Source organism: Humulus lupulus, chromosome 3 (genome assembly GCF_963169125.1).
Source record: "Humulus lupulus chromosome 3, drHumLupu1.1, whole genome shotgun sequence".
Lineage (NCBI taxonomy): Eukaryota > Viridiplantae > Streptophyta > Magnoliopsida > Rosales > Cannabaceae > Humulus > Humulus lupulus.
This window is the reverse complement of record NC_084795.1, coordinates 34,084,408-34,105,791: the sequence shown is the minus strand read 5'-3', so window position 1 is coordinate 34,105,791 and position 21,384 is coordinate 34,084,408. Positions and strand designations below refer to the sequence as shown.

General features: G+C 36.0%; 1 non-coding gene across 1 annotated transcript; it reads right to left on the bottom strand.

Annotated features, from left to right (window-relative positions):
• Positions 1-11,721: 11,721 nt before the first annotated feature.
• Positions 11,722-11,828, bottom strand: LOC133828263 (small nucleolar RNA R71). Its single transcript, XR_009890891.1, has one exon. It is a non-coding gene; the product is annotated as a small nucleolar RNA R71 (small nucleolar RNA).
• Between the last annotated feature and the right edge of the window lie 9,556 nt (positions 11,829-21,384).

Below are 21,384 nucleotides of genomic sequence, written 5' to 3'. Positions count from 1 at the left end.
TTTCCCTAAGGGGGCCGAGGGCCTCACTGCTGGGGGAGTGCCAGTAGGTTCCCTGATCGTGACCCCAGTCGGTCTCCTTCGTCGAGGTGACGTTGGAGGTTACTGCTCGGGTTCCTCCTCGGCAAAGGCACTCCCTGCTGAAGGCACCCTCGTGTCCGGTTGAGGGGCCAAGAGGCCAACCAACCTAAGGTTAGCCTCCATAACCAGATGCTTGACGCTATTTTCTGCGTTAGACATGCTAGCTAGGAGCACCGATCTCAACTCCATGTCTGGAGTTGGGTCTGGTCGCAGCCATGGGCCTGGAAGACATTAACAGTTTAAGAAAATGTGGAGGGGAACACTAAGTGAAGAAGTAACAGCCAGTGATACGAAATTTTTACCTCCTTGTGCGAAGGCCAGGTTGTCTGCGATCATGTCAGTTGTGAGGAAGTACTCCTGATAGTACCTCCCGACATTTGAGATATGGGTGGTGTCAGTCAGGAAGGTGCGCCCAGTTTCCTGATGACAGAAGTGAAAAAACCCTGTGCCTTCTTGGTTGGGGTTGGATTTGAGGTCGAACAAGTAGTTGACCTCATGAGGCGTTGGCACAGGCCATTTCTTGTGGCTGTACAGGATATAGAGTGCAGCGAGCATCCTATATCCGTTTGGGATTATTTGAAAGGGGGAAACTCCAAAATAGTTGGCCACCCCCTGAAAAAATGAGTGAAGAGGCAAGGTAGCCCCTGCCTCGATATGAACCTCGACCAGGCACTGAAGGCGCCTCCAGGAAAATTCGCCCTTTGGTCTTGGTTGGGTCTGACTAGGGTCACCCCTGTGAGACCGTACTTCCTTATATAATTGGCGATCATTCTGATCGTCACTCTACTCTCAGGAACTAAGTGCCACTCAACACGGGGTCGAGCGAGTCTTTGGATGTTAAAGTCAGGAGCACTTTCATCTCAACCACTAGTCGAGGGAGCATCAGCCGAAGGAGCAGGCTGATGAGAAGGATCGGAGGTTCTCCTTTTTTGGGCTTTGGTTTTGGTGCGAGCCATATTTTGAGTCAAGACAGGGGAAGTGTTTGGATTGGCACGAGAAAATGGGATTTCGAGTATCAATGATGAGGGTTGTTCTTCGTCCTCGAGCAGTTGAGCTAGTAGGTCGTCGTCGATGGATTTTTCTCCTCCCCACGGGCCTTGCATGTAAACTGCAAACAGAGAAAGGAGGAGATAAGACGCACATCTTGGGAGCTTATGTTGAAAGTTGGAATAACGTTGCTCACGTCTACGACCAACAGCATTCTAACTGAAACACTAAGTTTTATGCGAATAGTTTGAAAAACGAATCAAAAAGTGAAAGTAAAAAAAAATTCTGGAAAAAGCTTTTTCAACTCCAAAGGGGCAGAAAAAACCCAGTTTTTCAGCTAGCCTAAAAATTGAATTTTTACTTCAATTTTACGCACTAAACCTATGATCCTGACTATCAAACTGGGTCCTAACTCCTACAGAGCGAAATTACACTACCCTATCAAGCATAATACGGTATACATAAAATCCTCACGAATTTTTACCCAAGAACACAAAGTTTCATAACTCAAAAGCATTATGCATGGCATCTCAAAGGGTTTAAAAGTTGAAGAAATTTACCTAGATGAAGGTTGGAGGTTCTGAAATGGAACAACTTTGGGCATGCAAACAAAGGATCCTTAGAAAAGCGACGGAAGACCTTCGAAGTTTTGAGCTCTTAGATGGAGTTCTTGAGAGTTCTTGGCAAGAAAATGGCGAGTAAAAAGTTAAAAGGTAAATGAGAGGATTATTTATAGAAGCTGAGATGTGTTGAAAAGGGGTAATCATGAGTTACCTTTTTCAAGGCATGGGGAGTGTAACAGCCGTTGGAAAGGTTACTTGGAAATCGAAAAGGCATGATTGGACGTGATTAGGTCACAGTTTTCGAGAACGCACGAGAGGCTCTGACAGATTTCGTGGGGTTATACGAAAAGTTAGTTTTCTAAGTTTACTTATTGTTGGTCGCAATAAATAAACTTGGGGGGCAAATGTTTATCCAAAAAACAGCTCTTGATGACGTAGTAAGAATTTTCGACACGTGGCCAACACGTAGCAGAGATACTGCTCACCTATCGACCAGAAATATTTCTACATGCGGAGATCAAGTTTTATATACGACCAGACTAGTCGTATACTCCGTTCATTTATGTAAAGATCTGTACAGTTGTAATGATATCCGAGAATATCTCTTCATTATGACCTGAAGATCTGTTTATTAAGGGAAGATATTATTACTTGACTAATGTAACCCTTCTTGAGCCTATAAATACACAAGAAATAACTTAAGGAGGGAGAGCTTTTTCTCTTTTTCCGAATTATATTACTATTATCCATCGTTTGTATTGTTTTCTTCTTCTAAGGTCTGTGAAACTCAGGAACCCTAGTTCTTTGATCACACCTTTGGAGCTCAATAATAATAGTAATATCAAGTGGGCGTAGGTTATTACCAATCATTGGAGCTGAACCACTATAATTCTTTGTGTTCTTTATTTTCCATTAGATTGTTTTCTCCAGCTTTATATTATTTTTGTCGTTTTCTTGACTCTGTGTTGTTGACCAAAACGAGGGTCAACAAATAGTTGGGATGTGAACTATCCATTTGTGTAATTTTTGTGAATAAAATATCCAAATAAATAAGTATGCATATTGGTGACTCTTGATCCTTCCCACTTGTTACCTATTGTTACATCACACTTTAGTCTATCTTTATTTCTAATATTTAAATCTCAAAAACAACAAAAATATCACTTGTTCTATTTTCCTCATATTATTTATCTCTAAACTTTATTTATTGATTAACTTTATTTCTTTGTCTCCTTGTGGAGTCAATCGCCCGATCTATACTACAATCACCGCTTAGTGGATGCACGTTTTGGGCGTTAAACAAATTTTTGCGTCGTTGCCGGGGATGTAATAGTAAAAAAAAAAATTCAACAAATTTTGCAAAATAGGTGAGTAATTCTATCATTTTCTTTTTGTGTATATTTCTCTAGGATTTTTTTTAGATTTATATTATTTACCCTTAAAAAAAGTAAAAAAAAAAAATCACTATCATCATTTTTTTTATTGTTCCTTTTTAGTTAGTTTTTCATTTTTTTTGTCATTGTTGTGCTAAAAGAAAAAAAATTGCTATCATTTCTTTTCTAGGATTTGTTAGTTTATTTTGTTATTTTTTGTCTTTTGTTAGTTTTTTTTTTTCTCTCTTGTTATTTATTATTGTTGTAAAAAAAAATTAAAAAGAAAAAAAAGAGCTTGTTGTGTGTGTAGTTAGTTTTTTTTTTTTTTTTTAATTTATTTTTGGGTAGCTTATTTTATTTTATTTTTTTATTTGTAGTAAAAAAAACTAAAAAAAATTGGTTGCTTATCTTTTGTTAGTTTAGTTTTCATTTATTTATTAATTTTTTTTAATTATTTGTGTTTAGGATTTGTTACATTTTTTTTTCTTACTTTTGTGATTTTTTTTATGTGTTTGTAGGGTTACTTTAGTTTTTCCTCTGTCTTTGAAAAAAAAATGTTACTTTCTTAGATTTTTTTTGTTTAGTCCTTTTATTTATTTGTGTTTTATTTTCTATAATATTATTTTAGGCTTTGTGAGCATCTTATTTCTTGTGTTTAGATAATTTTTTTTATTATTATTGTTAGATTTGTCTCTTTATTTAAGTTTTTGTTATTAGTTTTTTTTTTAATTTTTAGGTTTTAAATCTTAAAAAAATCATAAAATACAATAATAATAATAATAACAACAACAACAAAACTTGTTTTGTCAATATAAGCAATTTTTGTTTAAAGACCAATTTGAGTAAAGTTCCATCCATGCTTACTTAATAACATCGGGGAGTTCTAGTAAGTGTTGGTTGTAAGATGATCGTTTTTGTGAATTGTGACCCCTCCACAATTATCTATGAACATTGGGGAGTTCTAAATAAAGTGTGGGTCTTAAGTGAGACTGTTCTAAAAACCTCAAATCGACTTAGAAACAAGTAAAACAAAAAAAATCACAAAAGCAAAACAAATTAAAAAAAATAATGAATGCAGAAGAAAAGAAATGTTTTGAGATGTATTTTCCAATGTATTATTCTTTATTCGGAAACAATCATAATTCCAGTGCTACTGAGGGTACTAGCTGTTTTAGGAGTGCATACAAACTTAGTGCAAGAGAATATCGAGAACTTGAGGTCTTAGAAACTATGTTTGATAGAGAAAGTTACAAGGTTTCCGAGGTAGATTATGATGAATGTTATTGTGACTTTGCAAGAGTCGACCATAGGAATCATAATTCTAGTTGGACCAACCCCGTAGATTTTAGTTGGAAGCATGAGTACAACTACCATGCACCGCCTCACATGAATTTTGAGCATAATTTTTCTAACTTCCCCCATGAACCTCAATATAATGTTTGGACTAATAGGAATTCCTTAGAGGACACTTTACCTACATTTATAGAGGAGCAAATAGAGTTCAATAGACAATTTGTGGAAGATTTTAGGGAAACTAGTACTCAACTTTCAGAATTGACCAACGCTATTAATGCACATGCTCTAAGTCAATTACCATCTCAACTTGAAACCATAACACCATCATTTACTCCCATTCCTAAACCCGATGAGGATGATGCTATTACCATTTGGAGTGAAACTATTTCCCATATAGAAATTCTTCCAACCACTCCAAAGAAAAATGAGAGCTATCATATTGATGTGATAGACTTAATCGTTGAGGAAATCATACATATATTTGCAATGAAACATTCACCCAATTTCCGCCATAATTTTGAACCCAAACATTTTCTTATCCTGAAAATGTTACTAACACTTCTATTTTTGAGATGCAGGATAAAAGAGAATTCATTTTTGATACAAGATAGTACGGAAATATGTAGTTGGTAGACTTACCTGAGAGCGATGCTTTTGTCTACCAAAGACTGATCAGGTTTTATCTTTCTTTTTAGTGTGCTTTATTTTAATTTGTATCTTTATTTTCTATTGCAAATTTTACTTTTTGGGATTTTGTTTTTGTTTGTTTTATGGTTATCATATTCCATTTTGCTCCCACAATGGGCTTAACTTTAGACATTGAGGACAATGTCTTATTTAAAGTTGGGGGTAGTGGGCAGATTCATGTGTTGAAATATATTTTGATTACCATTTTGAAATTTTGAGTTAAATTTTGCAAAATTCATGAAAACAAAATTTTTGTGAGATAGTTTTTGCTATATTTACTATTAGGAAGTAATTTGATGCACAACAAAAAAAATAGACAAATAAAAAAAATTGTTAACACATTCAATTGAGAAAAAACCTATAGTTTAAAGCTTTTAATTTTTTGTGAGTTGTGAGAATAAGAAAACAACTTTGAAAACTTTTATTAATCATTTGAGTTGGTCAATTAATTTTTGGGAATTTAAAATATGACATTTACTAGAGGGATAATTTTTGTTTTAAAGAGTCTTTGTTGTATTTTATTGTAATTTTCCTTTTAATTTCTTGTAATTTTTTTTTCTTTATTCTTAGTTGTCTCTTGTCAAAAAAAAATTATATATAAAAAAAGAAAAAAAAGAAAGAAAAAAAATACATATAAAAAAATGAATGAAAAAAAAGAACAAGAGCAACATTTTTCATCTTCATCTTTTGTAGTTTTGTTGAAAAAAAATTTGTCAAATAAAAAAAAAACAAAATCAACATTACTACATTTGTTTTCAATTTATGTAATAAAAAAAATTTGTGTATTTTATTTTGTTCTTTATTTTGGCTCTTAATATCATTTTGTAAAATCCTGAAGGTTCTTATGCCATTTAGATTTCAATTAATTGATTAGCCTATCTTTTGATCAATATTCGTTAACATTGTTTGTCCTAAAGCGATAACATCCATTTTTTAGTGTTAATCGATAAATTTTCAACTCCAAGAATGTCAACCATCTTCCATAAAAATACTTTCAATACATTTGTGAGGATTTGGAGTTGAGACTTTATTCTTTGGTGATTTTTCAATATTGTGTGTGTTATAAATTTTGGAAAGAACGATATGGTTTGGTGCACACACACAAAGCTCTTGAATTACAACTTTGATAGTTTTAAATAGCATTTTATAAAATCTCACTAAACATTTTGTTAAATGATTTTGCATAATTTAGTTCACTAATTTATCTTGGTAATAATTTTTATCCGTTTGAATTGCTAGGGACTAGCAATAAGCTAGTTGGGGGTTGTGATTAGTGCCCAAAAATGTCAATTTATTAGTTTTATAGTGTAAAATAGAAGTTTTAATTAATATTTTCATGAATTTATTGTAATATATTGCATAATTGAAAATATTAATTTTAATTTAATTTGTGTTTAATTTTTAGGAAATAAATTGCATTTGGAAACTAATAAAAAGAAAGAGAAAGAATGAGTTAAAACTGAAAAAAGAAATGAAGAAACTGATATTTTTTTGAAGTAATGAAGCTTAGGCCCATTTGGCCCAAGCCCAACAATTGCCACTAGCACCAGCCCTCCTCAGCGCCAGATGGCGCCATTGCAGTGCGCCACGCGACGCCCAAGCCCAGCTGTAGCTGCCTCTGACCCGCGAGCTTCCCACGTCCAGCCTTCTCCAGCAGCCCGAGACCCGGCCCAATCTGAAGGCCCAACTCCTACCCTTCTCCTCTCCCAACCAGCCTAGACACATGGCGTGCCTCCATTGGTGCGACCTGGTCAAAGTCTTAGCCAACTTTCAACCCAATTTTTGTGGATTTTGGGCCTTCCACCTTTCTTTTTTGAGTTCTTAAGCTCATATTTTGTGGTGTTTTAGAAAAAGGGAAAAATGACCATTCACCAAAATAGCTAGCTTAATATTAATAATAAGATTTGATTTTTCAAAATCATATTTTATTATTAATATTTCAAATTTATTTTGTAAACCTCATTTGTTGTGTAATTTCTTTTTAGTCATTTTCTCCCTCTATAAATAGGGACTTTTCTTTCACATTTACCATGTAATTTTTAGGTAGCAAGACTCTACCAAATTTTAGTCTCATTTCTCATATTTTCTCTCTACAATTTCATGAGAATGTCTAGCATAATAGGCTAACATTCTTCGGAAGGTTTTGATGATCCTATATGTACTATGACTTTGTTTGGTATTTTTTATTCACAATGTGCTTTGATTAGTGGTGAAAAATGCATATTTATTGATTTTAATGGTCAAAATAAATTAAGTTTAAATAATATTTTCATGGAATTAATATAATTTCTTTTATAAATGAAAATATTTTATTATGATTTAATTTATTGTTATTTTGTAGGAATTAAAGTTACATTTTGGCATAAAGAAAAATAAAGAAGAAAGAAAGAATCAAAAGTGAAAAAAAGAGTTGAAAAAGTGGCATTTTTAAAGGGAATTATGCCCAAAATGAGCCCAAACAAGCCCAAGCCCAAGCTTGCCATCACCTGGACACATGGCGCGCCTCTATTGGCTGCACTTGGTCAACATTTTCAGCCACCTTTCAACCTAATTTTTGTGGGTTTTGGATCTTTCACCTTTCATTTTGAGCTCTTAAGCTCATATTTTGTCGTGTTTTAGAAAAATGGCAAAATGACCATTCACTAAAGTAGCTATGTTAATATTAATAAAAAGATTTTATTTTTAAAAATCATATTTTATTATTAATATTTCAATTTATTTTGTAGACCTCATTTGTAATTTAATTTCTTTTTAGTCATTTTCTCCTTCTATAAATAAGAACTCTTCTTTCACACTTTGTATGTAATTTTTAGAGTAAAGAAACTATAGCAAATTTCTACTCACTTTCTTCTCATATTTTATTCTTAGAATTTTGTGAGAATCATGAACATAATGACCTAATCTTCCTAGGAATGTTAGGGATGATTCCATATGCTAGTGGTTTTATTTTGCTACTTTGATTTACTATGTTTTTATTGCATTGTATTTGAGTTATTTATGTTCTTTCATCCCCATCTCTATTTCGTTATCTTTATTTACTTGTGCTAATAGTATATATGATTAGTCATGCTCTTTCTATGTGCTTCTAATTAGTAAAAGTAATATTGATACATAATTTTATGTTTAATCTTTTATTGCATTATTGCCCTTGGGTATTTTGTCATTTTTAGATTTTTCACAAGATTAGCATTGTGCTTTTAAAGTAAAGAACTTTATAACTCAAATTGACTTTTGTTAGAAAATAATATGAACTTTAATGTTAGATTTTCCAAGTAAATGTTGGGATGTGAACTATTTACTTGTGCATTTTTGTAAATCAAGTAACTAAGTAACTAAACAAGCATATGGATGATTCTTCAAACCTTTCTATTTCTCAAACTCTTGATTACCCTTACTTTTATTTCACTTATCTCATTTTATCATTTCATCAAAAAGACAATACCAAAATCTCAAATCTCTTTTCATTTCAATTTTTTTATTTATTTCATGTTACTAACTTTTTGTGTTATTTTCTACTAATCTTTTGGTTTTAGGTTACCTCCTCGTGGATCCACCGCTCGATCTATACTACAACCACCGCTTAGTGGTTGTCACGATTTAGGCGTTAAACAAATTTTGGCGCCGTTGCCGGGGAGGTAGTTTTCAAAAGTTTTAGTGAAATTTTTACCAAAATATTAGTAACTTTATTTGTATTTTTTTTTCTTTTTGGTATGAATATTATGTTAGTATAGTTTTTATTTTTTTTATTTACTAATTTTTAGTTAATTTGATTATTATTATTACAAAAAAAATTAAAAAACAAAAAAACAAAAAAAAAATTAGTTATTTACCTATTTATATATTTTCTTTCTTCCTTTTTATTTTCGGTAATTTTTATATATATATATATATATCTATATAAAGAAAAAAAAACGTAAAAAGATATATATTTATTTTTTTATTTTTTTTCTTTTCCTTTCTTTTTGTTACAAATCATATATATATATATATATATTTTCTTTTTCTTTATTTTGATTACAAAAAGAGAATCATATAAATATATATAATTTTTTTTTTCTTTTTAGTTAATTTTTATTCCATTTCTCTTTCTTAATTTGTTTTTATTTTTTTTAGTTTAACAAATATTTGTAAACAAAAAAAAAGATATTAAGCTTGCTATTTTATCTTCACTTCAATTCTTTTTTTTCTTTACTTTATTTTTGTGTTGATTATTTTGTTGCTTTAGGTTCCTTAGTTTAGGTTTTTCAAAAAACATAAATTGCATAAAATTGTTCATAAAATTTCAATCATAATACACTTAGTATTGGGAACAATTGTGTAATATTACAAATGATAGAAACCGATATTGTTCTGTCTAGAAAGAATGGTTGTTAAATAAGGTTTGTGATAGTGATTCCCTCCACACTTACCTGGGAACCTCGGGAAGTTCTGTCTAGGCAAGTGTGGGTCTAAAGCGGTAGCTTGGCAACCTTCCCAATCAGCCTGGGAACATTTCGAGCATATACTTTGCACTATTGCATTGTTGAACTTATTACTATAAGAAAATCAAGCTTGTTCTGTCAAAATAAGCAATTTCACTATGCTTAAAGGTTGTTGGTCGAAAATGTTAACTTGTGATCCACCATACTTACTCAATAACCTCGGGGAGTTCTAGTAAGACATTGGAGATCACCCAAAAACCTCCAAATCTACCTCGGGTAGTAGCCACGTGTAGAGTCCAAGAACTTTACTTAGCTAGTTAGATAGTAGTATTATAGTATTTATAGTATTATCTTTATAACTGTGGATTTTTGGTTCAGACCGGGATTTATTTGGACACTCATAGTAGTACTTGTAGATTTTCTAAGTTTAACCTATAGTTTAAGAATATTAATTTTAACCTAAGGTTTGATTAATATGACTGATATTAAGGATAATATTTATTATACTATAAGGTTTAGATAAGAACCAATAGGATTTTAAGCACATGTTATGTATGGGTGATTAAGGATTAAGTATTTTGAGGATTAAATTTAATAAGGGTAAAGTTTGAATGCTCTAAGGTCAGTCAGCAGCTTTGAATACGTTTGAGGGCTTAGTCAAGGTTGTTTACTCAATTTGAATTAAGCTAAAAATGTGTAATTTCGTGTTTAAATAATCAGCGAATGCCGATACATCGCAGCTATAGGGGGCGATATATCGCAGCACGTAGATACGGAAAACACGAAACGATGCACGTTTGCCTCGGGCATAATGGTCTAGGCGATATATCGCCTATAGGGGGCGATATATCGCCTCCTTCAGCATATTTTGAAAAGTTTTGAAATCGTTTTCCATTCAGCCCTTCAACCTCTTGATAAGTCTAGCACCTTTTTGAACGATTCTTCAGCCTCTGCTGAACGATAATTCAAATTATTTTAACTTAAAAAGCCATTATTTTTATTCAAGTTAAATTAAGATCTTTTCATTTCTAAACTCTATAAATAGGACCTAGTACCCAGCCATTATTCACCTTTTACTCTAAGTTCAGAGGCTGCAAGTTGCTAGGTGAGTGTGAGAGTGTAAACACTTGGGTGGGGAAATCATAAGCTTGATCATCATAAGCTTATCAAACACTTGGGGAAGTAAGGTTTCATAGTATTTCGGTTCGAGGTTTAGATTGGTCTTACAAGTCTTCAAGGTATTTCCACACTCTAGTTCATTGGTATTATTTTCTTTAAGTTCTCATAATCTTTTACCAGCCTTCTAACCTTATTCTTATTTTGGTTAGGAAATCTAAGAACTTGCACATAAGTTTTTGGAGTGTTCCAAAGTCCCAACTCTGTCCTCTTATCCCGGTATTTTTGGTAAGGAAAATAGGGTAGAATTCATATGTTATATGTTTTATATGTTATCTTATGTCTTATGTTATGAAATATGTTATAAAATATGTTATGAAATATGTATGTTTGTAGGCTTGGACATATGACCCATATGACTAACAAGCCCCAAATAGATTATGGGCATATGACCTGCTTAGCTAGTAGGACCCCACTAATCTAATGGGCATATGACTTGTTTAGTCTATGGGACCCCAAGTAATAATGGCCATTATAGTATGTGTATGATATAAGTGTAATGTTATGTTATGTTATGTTTTTTTTTATGTTTCTTATGAATTTATGTATATGAACTATGTGTTAGATTTTCCTTGCTGGGCATTAGGTTCATTCCTTTTTGTTTATATGTGCAGGAAAATAGCTATAGTGGCGGGAAAAATTCGTGGATGCTTGGGGAATGTGTATCGGTGATGAATGGATTCAAGGAGTCGAGAGTTCGATTTCGAGGATGTAGTCTTTATTTATGGTTTATGTGTATTTTCCGCACCTATTTATGTAATCTCTTTTCATTTCAATTAAGATATGTTTTCTTTTTAAAACAATGGGATCCCATATCCTGCTTTGAGTTATGTAAGTTTGAATATTGGTTTTTACAAGTTTTTAATAAAGTATGATCTTTTTCACTTGTAAGTTATATTAAAGATTAGGGTCTATGTATAGTTTTCGTTAATGATCCAAAGTCTAGAGTAGTTGGGTCATTACACCACGTTCTATAACCGAGCCAAAAATGTCGATTCTATGCGATTGAAGTTCTTCCCTTTCTCCTTGAAGGACAAAGCCAAAAGCTAGTTATACTCTTTAAGCCCTAGGGCTATTGGAACATGGGAGGAGATGACCAAATCCTTCTTTCTGAAGTACTTCCCCAGCCATAAGACCAACAGTCTAAAACGACAGATTTCCACATTCTCCCAAAAGGACAATGAAACGTTTTATCAAGTCTGGGAAAGATTCAAAGATCTGTTGATTTAGTGCCCGCACCATGGCTATGAGAACTGGCGTTTGGTCAGTTACTTCTATGAAGGCCTCATGAATCGTGATGACCAGTTTGTAGAAATGCTATTGTAATGCCCCAAATTTCCTAATAAGGTTTAGGACCTTGATTAGGAGGCCGGGAGGGCCATAATTGATTTATTATGTTATTAAATGATAATATGCATGTTTAGGTTATTAAATATGCATGTGAACCCATTTCTGATTAATTAGGTGATTTTCATATTTTGGCCATTTCAGACATATTTGGCATATATGTGATATGTGTGTGTGGTGCTTTATTATTATTTGGTTATGCCAGGGTTACCCACCACGAGACGATCCTAGGAAAAAAGCTAGTGGGAAAGTCACAACGGGATTTATGCTTAACTTGGAGTAAGTTAAAGCATTACTGGGTTATTGGGTAATGGGAATAAATATTTGGTGATAAATTGGGAGTTAGTAAGATCAAGGGGAAATTCTGGAGGTTTTGACTATTTTGTCCCCGGGGAGTGTTTTCGGGACCCCAAGCGTTAGGATTTGTTTGAGGCTACTTAAACTTGAAGTAACCTTTAAAAGAATAAAAGAACGATCTGTACGTTCTCTCTCCCTCAAAGTTCTAATTTCGTCTCTCGATCGTATTTTCGAAGGTAACTTGAGTTCTAGGACTCAGATTCAAGCGAGGATCGAGGCACAACAATCCTAGGGAAGATTAGAAACTTATTAGCCGGAGGATTTAGTTGGGAATAACTCAATCGGAGGTAGTTCAAGTTTTAAGTTTTTTAAAGTTTTTAAGCTTGAATTGAACTTTGTGTTTTGATGAGTTTTTGGATGATTTGAGACTTAGGTTTTATGAGTTTTGGATCATGAGGATGTTTGGGAACTTTGATTTTTGAGTTTGGCGATGTTTGTATATGTTTTTGGGAGGTTTTAAAAGGTTAAAGTCGGAGAAAAATTGATGGTCCGAGGTCGGGCCGCGGCCCTGTTCTTGGGCGCCGCGGCCCAAGCTCGATGAAGCAGGTGGAGTGTTTGGGAGCTCTGGGGGCTGCGGCACTAGGTGTAGGGCGTCGCAGAGCTTGCCCCTAGTTTTCTTGTTTTGGCTGGGGGCCGCGGCTCAGGGTTTTGGGGTCGCGGCTCTTGAGGGTATTTATGGCCGAAATGATGTTTTAAGCTTGGGAACTCAAACCTTAGGCCTCGGGATCATTCCTACTACCCGGATTGGTGGGGTTTGATGTCTCGGAGGCTAGGTTTTGGTTCCGTGATTGGTTTTAGAACTTGAACTTATTGGATCACCATTTATGGTTGTGACTAGGTTATCACTAGAGGCTTGGAGTAAGGATCGTGCTTGTGACTTGTTTATTGGTAACCTGTGCTTGGACCAAAGGTAAGAAAACTGCACCATGTGTATATATGACATGCATGGTTATTCTTGATGCATGTTGGATGTTTAAATGTGACATGCATGGTTATTGTTAAGGCATGTCAAGTGATTAAATGCGTGCATCACATTTAATCACCCATCTTTCTCGTGCATCACATGCATCACATTTAATCACTTGACATGCCTCAACAATAACCATGCATGTCACATTTAATCACCCAACATGCCCTAATGACATGTTTCTCGTGCATCACATTTAATCACTTGACATGCCTCAACAATAACCATGCATGTCACATTTAATCACCCAACATGCATCAAGAATAACCATGCATGTCATATACACAGGGTGCAGTTTTCTTACCTCGGGTTCGAGCAAGAATTAGTAAAAGAACGACCCTTGAGAATGATCAATCCTTTGATCATTTAGTGGTCACCTAGTCATAACCAAATATGAAATTCCATCAATAAAATAAATCATAAAAAGGTTTACAATCTAAAACCTCACTCCCAGGATCCATCCCGCACTCTCGGGAATCTCAATCTACCCAAACCGGGTAGAGGAACCAATCCCCGAGCCCTAAAATAGGCTTGCTAAAAAATTCACTAGCACTGGGGTGCTGCCTAGTGGCGTTGGGGCGCTGCCCCAAAGTCAGAAAAGCCCAAAACCTGCCTTGCCTAGCGCTGGGGCGCCAGGAATGGCGCTGGGGCACCATTAGCAGACCAGAAACTTTTCTGGTCTTCTCCCCTGCGATCCCCCTTGAAAACCAAGCATCCAAATCAATCCCAAACATCCAATTCAACCCCTAAACTTCATCTACAACACACCCTCATCAAAACCCAACCAATCAAACTCAAAAACTTAAATTCATGGATGTAATCTTACCTCAAGCTTAATTTAGACCCCCTTCAATGGTTGAACCAAGGTCCTAAGCCCTCAAGCCTTGCTCTCCTAGCTTGGATCCTCAGATTGGCTCTCAAAAATTGAAAGGAAGAAGGAGAGAAGAATAGGTACGGGAAGGGAGGGATGAGGATGATAATGATGCTCTGTTTTATTACATTTTCTACAGCATTAAGGATTGATATATATCCTTAGGCTGAAAAGACCTAAATGCCCCTAGGCTTATATTCTTTCCTTAACAACCCTAAAGGGCAAAACCGTCATTTCCCGCCTATCTCGTTAATTATAATTAACACCCTCCAATTCTCGCTATTCTCAATATTCTCAAATACCAATAATTAATATCCCATTACCCTCTAATTCCCGGCAACGTTCTAATCACCAAATTATCCCGAGACTCACTCCGAGCCCCGAACTTAATCTCGTTATGACTAGACAGAAAACTTGCATTCCATGATCGTCTCATGCCGAATGACTCGAATCAATCCACATATAATGTTGTATTATTTATAATTCACCCACATGCATGAGAATACACAATCACACCCTCAACGATCCAAATTACCAAAATGCCCTTATAATTAAAAATGAACCCATATGCATGCATTTACCATCATATAATAATATAATTCACATAAACATGCATATAGTCATTAAATATCATAATAAATAAATTATGGCCCTCCCGGCCTCCTAATCAAGGTCCTAAACCTTATTAGGAAATTTAGGGCATCACAGGCATGATCAGTTCCATTCTTGATAGTATGGGACTGGTAGGTCACGATAGGGTGGCTTGTGCGACATTTGTTTTGCGGGATGATGCCCGGACGTGGTGGGAGGTAGTATCCCAGACACGAGATACAGCTGTGATGGACTGGAAAGAGTTTAGGCAGTTGTTCAATGAGAAGTATTATTGTGATATAGCCAAGACCGCTAAAATGAATGAGTTTCTGAATCTCGTTCAGGGTAATGCAACAGTAGTCGAGTATGTTAACAGATCTGAAGGATTGGCCAAGTTTGCTTTAGACATGGTACCCACAGATATAGCTCGGAAGGAAAGGTTTGTTCAAGGATTGAATCCTGGAATAGCTCAGGGCATTAGAGTTGCCCCAGTGTATGAAATCTCTACCTATGCTCAAATGGTAGAGAAGGCTCTTGCTGTTGAGAGCAGGAGAAATGAGAGGAAGAGTGCTAGTGAGCACGGACTCGGATAGTGGTACGTCCAATTATTGGAGCAAGTAAGTATGAAAGCTAGAAGAAAATTTATCCAATCTACACTCGGTGCAAGAAGCGTCATCCGGGAGAATGCCGAGCAAAAGCATGTTTCGCATGTGGCATGGTTGGGCATATTTTGAAGAATTGCCCAATGCTAAGAGAAGAGGAGCAAAAGGGGATGAACAGCTCGACTCTAGCTCGAGTGTTTATTCCAAGGCAGTCAGAGTCTGAGACTGAGACTAGTTCCTCAAGGGTGGTAGGTCAGTTTTCTAGTTCTGATTTCTAAGTTATGTTGATTGGTTTTGGTGCCATGCTGTTCCTTTGTTTGTTGCATATATAGAAGCATAGAGTTGTTATGCAAATCACATGGTTATGTTGTGATGGGAAGATGGTATTGTATTGGTGACTTAAGAGATGAGTTGGATTACGATGAAAAGGACTCATCAGTGGTTTTGATGAAGCTGGTTATGACTGGCTTCGGTATGATCTAGGATATGGATTGGTTAAGTAGATGTGTGGCAATTTTAAATGGCAAGGAAAGTATAGTAACTCTTGGGTTTAAGAGTGGGAAGCTTTGTGGCAGTTGGCACTGTGCATAGATTTGGTATGATTATAACATCTGTAGTGAGAGCTAGAGTTTTATGGTAGAGAGATGCATGGAACTCTTAGCTAGTGTGGTGGATACCACTTAGATTGTGCCAGTGGGATCAGGACATACTGGATTAGTCTGTGAGTTTCTGGATGTGCTTCCAGGGGTTCCTTTATGTGAAAAAGGATAGAGTGGTGATTGGATTGGTGCCAGGAATGGATTCAGGTTTAGGGCACTGTTTTGAATGGTTCAACGGGGTTGTAAGAACTTAAGGTTTAGTTACTGAGTAAGATGGTATTCTCTAAGGTGAATCTTGGATCTGGTTATTACCAGCTAGAGATCAGGGAGAAGAATATGTAGAAGACTGTTTTATATCAGATAAGGGCACTAGGAGTGCTGAGTATGTCTTGAGAATTTGTTTAATGCCAAGTGTTTATGAATCAGATGAACAGAGCATTCAAAGATTATTTGAATGGGATTTGTGATCGTCTTGGACGATGGTATTGCGGTGTATTTTCTGCAAAAATTTGCCAAGGTCAAGGAATGCCTTAGGGGCATGAGTTTCCTTGGGTGGTAAGGATATTACAGGTGCCTTGGGAAATAGTTCTGGGTCTTCTTGCAGATCAGAACCAGTTAGTAGGTTGTTATGACACCTTAGTAGCATGAGAAGTGATTGCTTATGCAACATGTTGGTTAAAGTATCTGACCAGAACTAGAGTAGAGTTTATGGTGGGCCAGGTGGCCAATTTTCTGTTTGAAATTATCATTTCGGAAAGGATTAGAAGGAAAGATGATTAAGTGAACCACGGATAAGAAGGATTGAGTGGCAAGTCTTAGCTGAATTAGCCAAGAATTAAACAGTGTCAGGTATGAATTTATTGAGATATAAGGATCAGATTTGGAATCCGATGGACACTGGGGTTAATTGGGAGATCTTGGATGAATCTCATATTACTCTTTTATTCTCTTCATTCAGGCATCATATCAGTGTATCAGAGTTTGAAAGCATTATAGTGGTGGCCTGAGATGGAGATGGGCATAATGGAATGTGTGGCAAAGTTCTTAATTTGTTAGCAGGTCAAGACAGTGTATCAGGAATCAGCAAGGCCATTGCAGCCTTTGAGTATTTTGTAATGGAAATAAGGAAACATCGCGATGGGTTTCGCAGTGGAATTTCCCAGGTTAATGGGTCAGCGTGAATTATTTTAGGTCATTGTAGACCAGTGTTTTAAGTGAGTTTATTTTTGTCAGTAAGGATGAATAATACAGTTAATCAGTATTCGAATCTCTATGTGAGAGAGAGATAGTGCGCCTTCATGGAAATTCAAGGTCTATCTTATCAGATGAAGACTCTATTGTTACTTCTAGGTTTTGGAAGGGTTAAGGAAGGCCATAAGTATATAGGTGGAATTCAATACAGTTTATTATTCTAAGACTGATGGTAAGTCAGAGAGAGAAAAGGAGAGTTATCCAGTATTGGAAAAATACCTTATGAGATAAGGTATGATAGAGAATGTTTATCACCAATGGAATGAGATGGGTGAGATGTTATATTTGGATCCTGAGGTAGTTCAGGGGACTATTTAGATTATTAGAGGTTGAAGCTTGGATGCTCACTTCTCAAAGTAAATGGAAAAGTTTTACTGAATTGAAAAGTAGGAACATAGAGTTCCAGGTAGAAGGTTGTATCTTCCTTAAAAGTATCACCATGGAAAAGGATGAAGAGTTAAGGGCAAGTGAGCCCTAGATTATTTTAACAGTTTGAGTCCTAGATAGGACTGGTTAGGTTGATTTTGGTTCGACCTTATCTTTGGCACTGTTAGTTGTACATAGTGTATTATGCATTTCCATGCTGAGGGCATGGGTTAAAAGAAACTCATGAGTTGAGTTATGAAAATCAGGGGATTTGAGGCTAAGTTATCTTGTAAAGAATAGCCAGTCCAGATATGAGCCAGGAAGAATAAGGTTCTGAGGAACAAAGTTATACTTTGGGTTAAGGTATGATACAGAATCAGTGAGGTCGAGGAAGCGACCTGGGAAACTGGAATCAGTTGTGTGGAATTCTTATTCCGGGCTGTTCAGATAAATTTCGAGGGCGAAATTTCTGTAAGGAGAGGATAGTTGTAATGCCCCAAATTTCCTAATAAAGTTTAGGACCTTGATTAGGAGGTCGGGAGGGCCATAATTGATTTATTATGTTATTAAATGATAATATGCATGTTTAGGTGTATTAAATATGCATGTGAACCCATTTCTGATTAATTGGGTGATTTTCATATTTTGGCCATTTCAGGCATATTTGGCATATATGTGATATGTGTGTGTGGTGCTTTATTATTATTTGGTTATGCCCGGGTTACCCAGCACGAGACGATCCTAGGAGGTAAGCTAGTGGGAAAGTCACAACAAAATGTATGCTTGACTTGGAGTAAGTCAAGGGGTATTTAGAGCAATACTTGGTTATTGGGTAATGGGAATAAATATTTGGTGATATATTGGGAGTTAGTAAGATCAGAGGGAAATTCTGGAGGTTTTGACTATTTTGTCCCCGGGGAGTGTTTTCGGGACCCCGAGCGTTAGGATTTGTTTGAGGCTACTTAAGCTTGAAGTAACCTTTAAAAGAATAAAAGAACGATCTGTACGTTCTCTCTCCCTCAAAGTTCTATTTTCGTCTCCCGATCGTATTTTCGAAGGTAACTTAAGTTCTAGGACTCGGATTCAAGTGAGGATCGAGGCACAATAATCCTAGGGAAGATTAGAAGCTTATTAGCCGGAGGATTTAGTTGGGAACAACTCAATCGGAGGTAATTCAAGTTTTAAGTTTTTTAAAGTTTTTAAACTTGAATTGGACTTTGTGTTTTGATGAGTTTTTGGGTGATTTGAGACTTGGGTTTTATGGGTTTTGGATCATGGGGATGTTTGGGAACTTTGATTTTTGAGTTTGGCGATGTATGGATATGTTTTTGGGAGGTTTTAAAAGGTTAAAGTCGGAGAAAAATTGATGGTCCGAGGTCGGGCCGCGGCCCTGTTCTTGGGCGCCGCGGCCCAAGCTCGATGAAGCAGGTGGAGTGTTTGGGAGCTCTGGGGGCTGCGGCACTAGGTGTAGGGCGTCGCAGCGCTTGCCCCTGGTTTTCTTGTTTTGGCTGGGAGCCGCGGCTCAAGGTTTTGGGGCCGCGGCGCTTGAGGTTATTTATGGTCGAAATGATGTTTTAATCTTAGGAACTTAAACCTTAGGCCTCAGGATCATTCCTACTACCCAGATTGGTGGGGTTTGATGTCTCGGAGGCTAGGTTTTGGTTCCGTGATTGGTTTTAGAACTTGAACTTATTGGATCACCATTTATGGTTGTGACTAGGTTATCACTAGAGGCTTGGAGTAAGGATCGTGCTTGTGACTTGTTTATTGGTAACCTGTGCTTGGACCAAAGGTAAGAAAACTGCACCATGTGTATATATGACATGCATGGTTATTATTTATGCATGTTGGATGATTAAATGTGACATGCATGGTTATTGTTGCGGCATGTCAAGTGATTAAATGCGATGCATGTGTTGCACGAGAAACATGTGATTAAGGCATGCTATGAATATTGAATATGAGATTGTTCAGAGCTTGAGCCTCTGTGTTTATGCATGATCCTAATTATGCTAGCAATTGTTAAGTAAGCATGTTGAATAATCTGTATTCGAATATTTGACATATGATATATGTTTGGTAGCATTGCTTACTTGTGTATGGCACTGACTAGTCAGGGACGGCACTGGTCGCATATTATTGACCTGAGAGTCAGAAACGGCATAAGCGTCCTGAACGCAGGGATGATAAAAGATTAGATCTAATCGATATCAGCATTGAATGACTCTAGGAGCATTGATGCTGGACAGACCCTAAGGTCGATGAAAATTATAAGCGCTTGACTAGTCTAGGCTAATTACTCAGAGCCAGGGCCAAAGGCCTATGTGACTGCTTGTCACATGGCTAAGGAGCGGAATCCCACAATTGCGACTCTATGGTCATGCGGTAGGTTATCTTGGTGACTAGTTCATCAAACACCTATCTTGTTTAAGCTAGTGAAATGATCACTTATCTATAAAGCCCCGGTGACCCTATCGTCACATGGCTATTGGGAACGGAACCCACCTTAGTGATTATTACAACTGTCACTCTTCTATTTGGGGCTAAAAGTCCGGGATGATTATTATGATCATTGGTTGATGTTGTATATTCATCATTACGTGAACTCATTTGCCTGCTTGAATATTGCTATATCTGCTAGGCGTGTGCCTTATGATTTGATGTCATGATATGACTGTTCATGAGCATATTGAGTTTTCTTGCTGGGCTTCGGCTCACGGGTGCTATGTGGTGCAGGTAAAGGCAAAAGAAAGCTAGACCATCCTTGAGTTATAGAGCTTAGGTGATGATGTGTACATATGCAACTACTCGACCACCACGGCCGAGGTTTGAAGAGGAACTAGGGTTAAACCCTGTTTTGCCACTTAGATCGGCTGGTTGTAAATATTTTCTTGTAATAAACCTTTAAATTATATTTTTGGGATCCCAATGTATATAATAAACGTTCTAATGAAACGTTACATCCTAACCAAAATTTTTAATCCCTAAATCGCTAATCATACTTAGTTACACGATTTTGGTCAAATGACTCGATTAACGAGTTAGCACTGTTTACAAGGCACACCGTAACGGTCCCTGGAGTTTAGGGCGTTACAACTTGGTATCAGAGCTTGCCAAGGTTTATGGTTCCTGAAGACAAGCTGGGCATGTACACTCGTCACTGAAGATAGCTTCACTCAGGGAATGGTAACTATTTATGTAGTTATGTGTTAAATACTTAAATAGAATGTAAATGCTTTACTTGCACATTGTATTAGGGAGCATGAGGTTCTGATAGAGCCTGGCTCTTGACTATATGATTATATGATCCGTGAATATATATATGAATATGATCATATAATTACCTGCTCCATGAATATATAATTGTAATATTTGCATGCTGGAGTTTGAGGCATGGTTGGAGGAACCACTCAAATTTCAGTTGGAGAGATTCCAACCAAGCTCAATCGTCTGGAGGCCAATTGTTTAACGCCCAAACGTGACTTCCACTTAGCGATAGTCGTAGTATAGATGGGCGGTCGATTCCATTAGGAGGTAAAGAAACAAGTTAATCAATAAATAAATGTTGGAGATAAATAATATGAAGAAAATAGAACAAATGATATTTTTTTTTTGTTTTGGAGATTTAAATACTAGAAATAAAGATAGAAAAAAGTGTGATGTAACAATAGGTAACAAGTAGGAAGGATCAAGAGTCACCAATATGCATACTTATTTATTTGGATCTTTGATTCACAAAAATTACACAAATGGATAGTTCACATCCCAACTATTCATTTGAAAGATTAACATTGAAGCACAAATATATTTTACACAAATGCATTCAAGTGATTATTATTCTTTACTATGGAA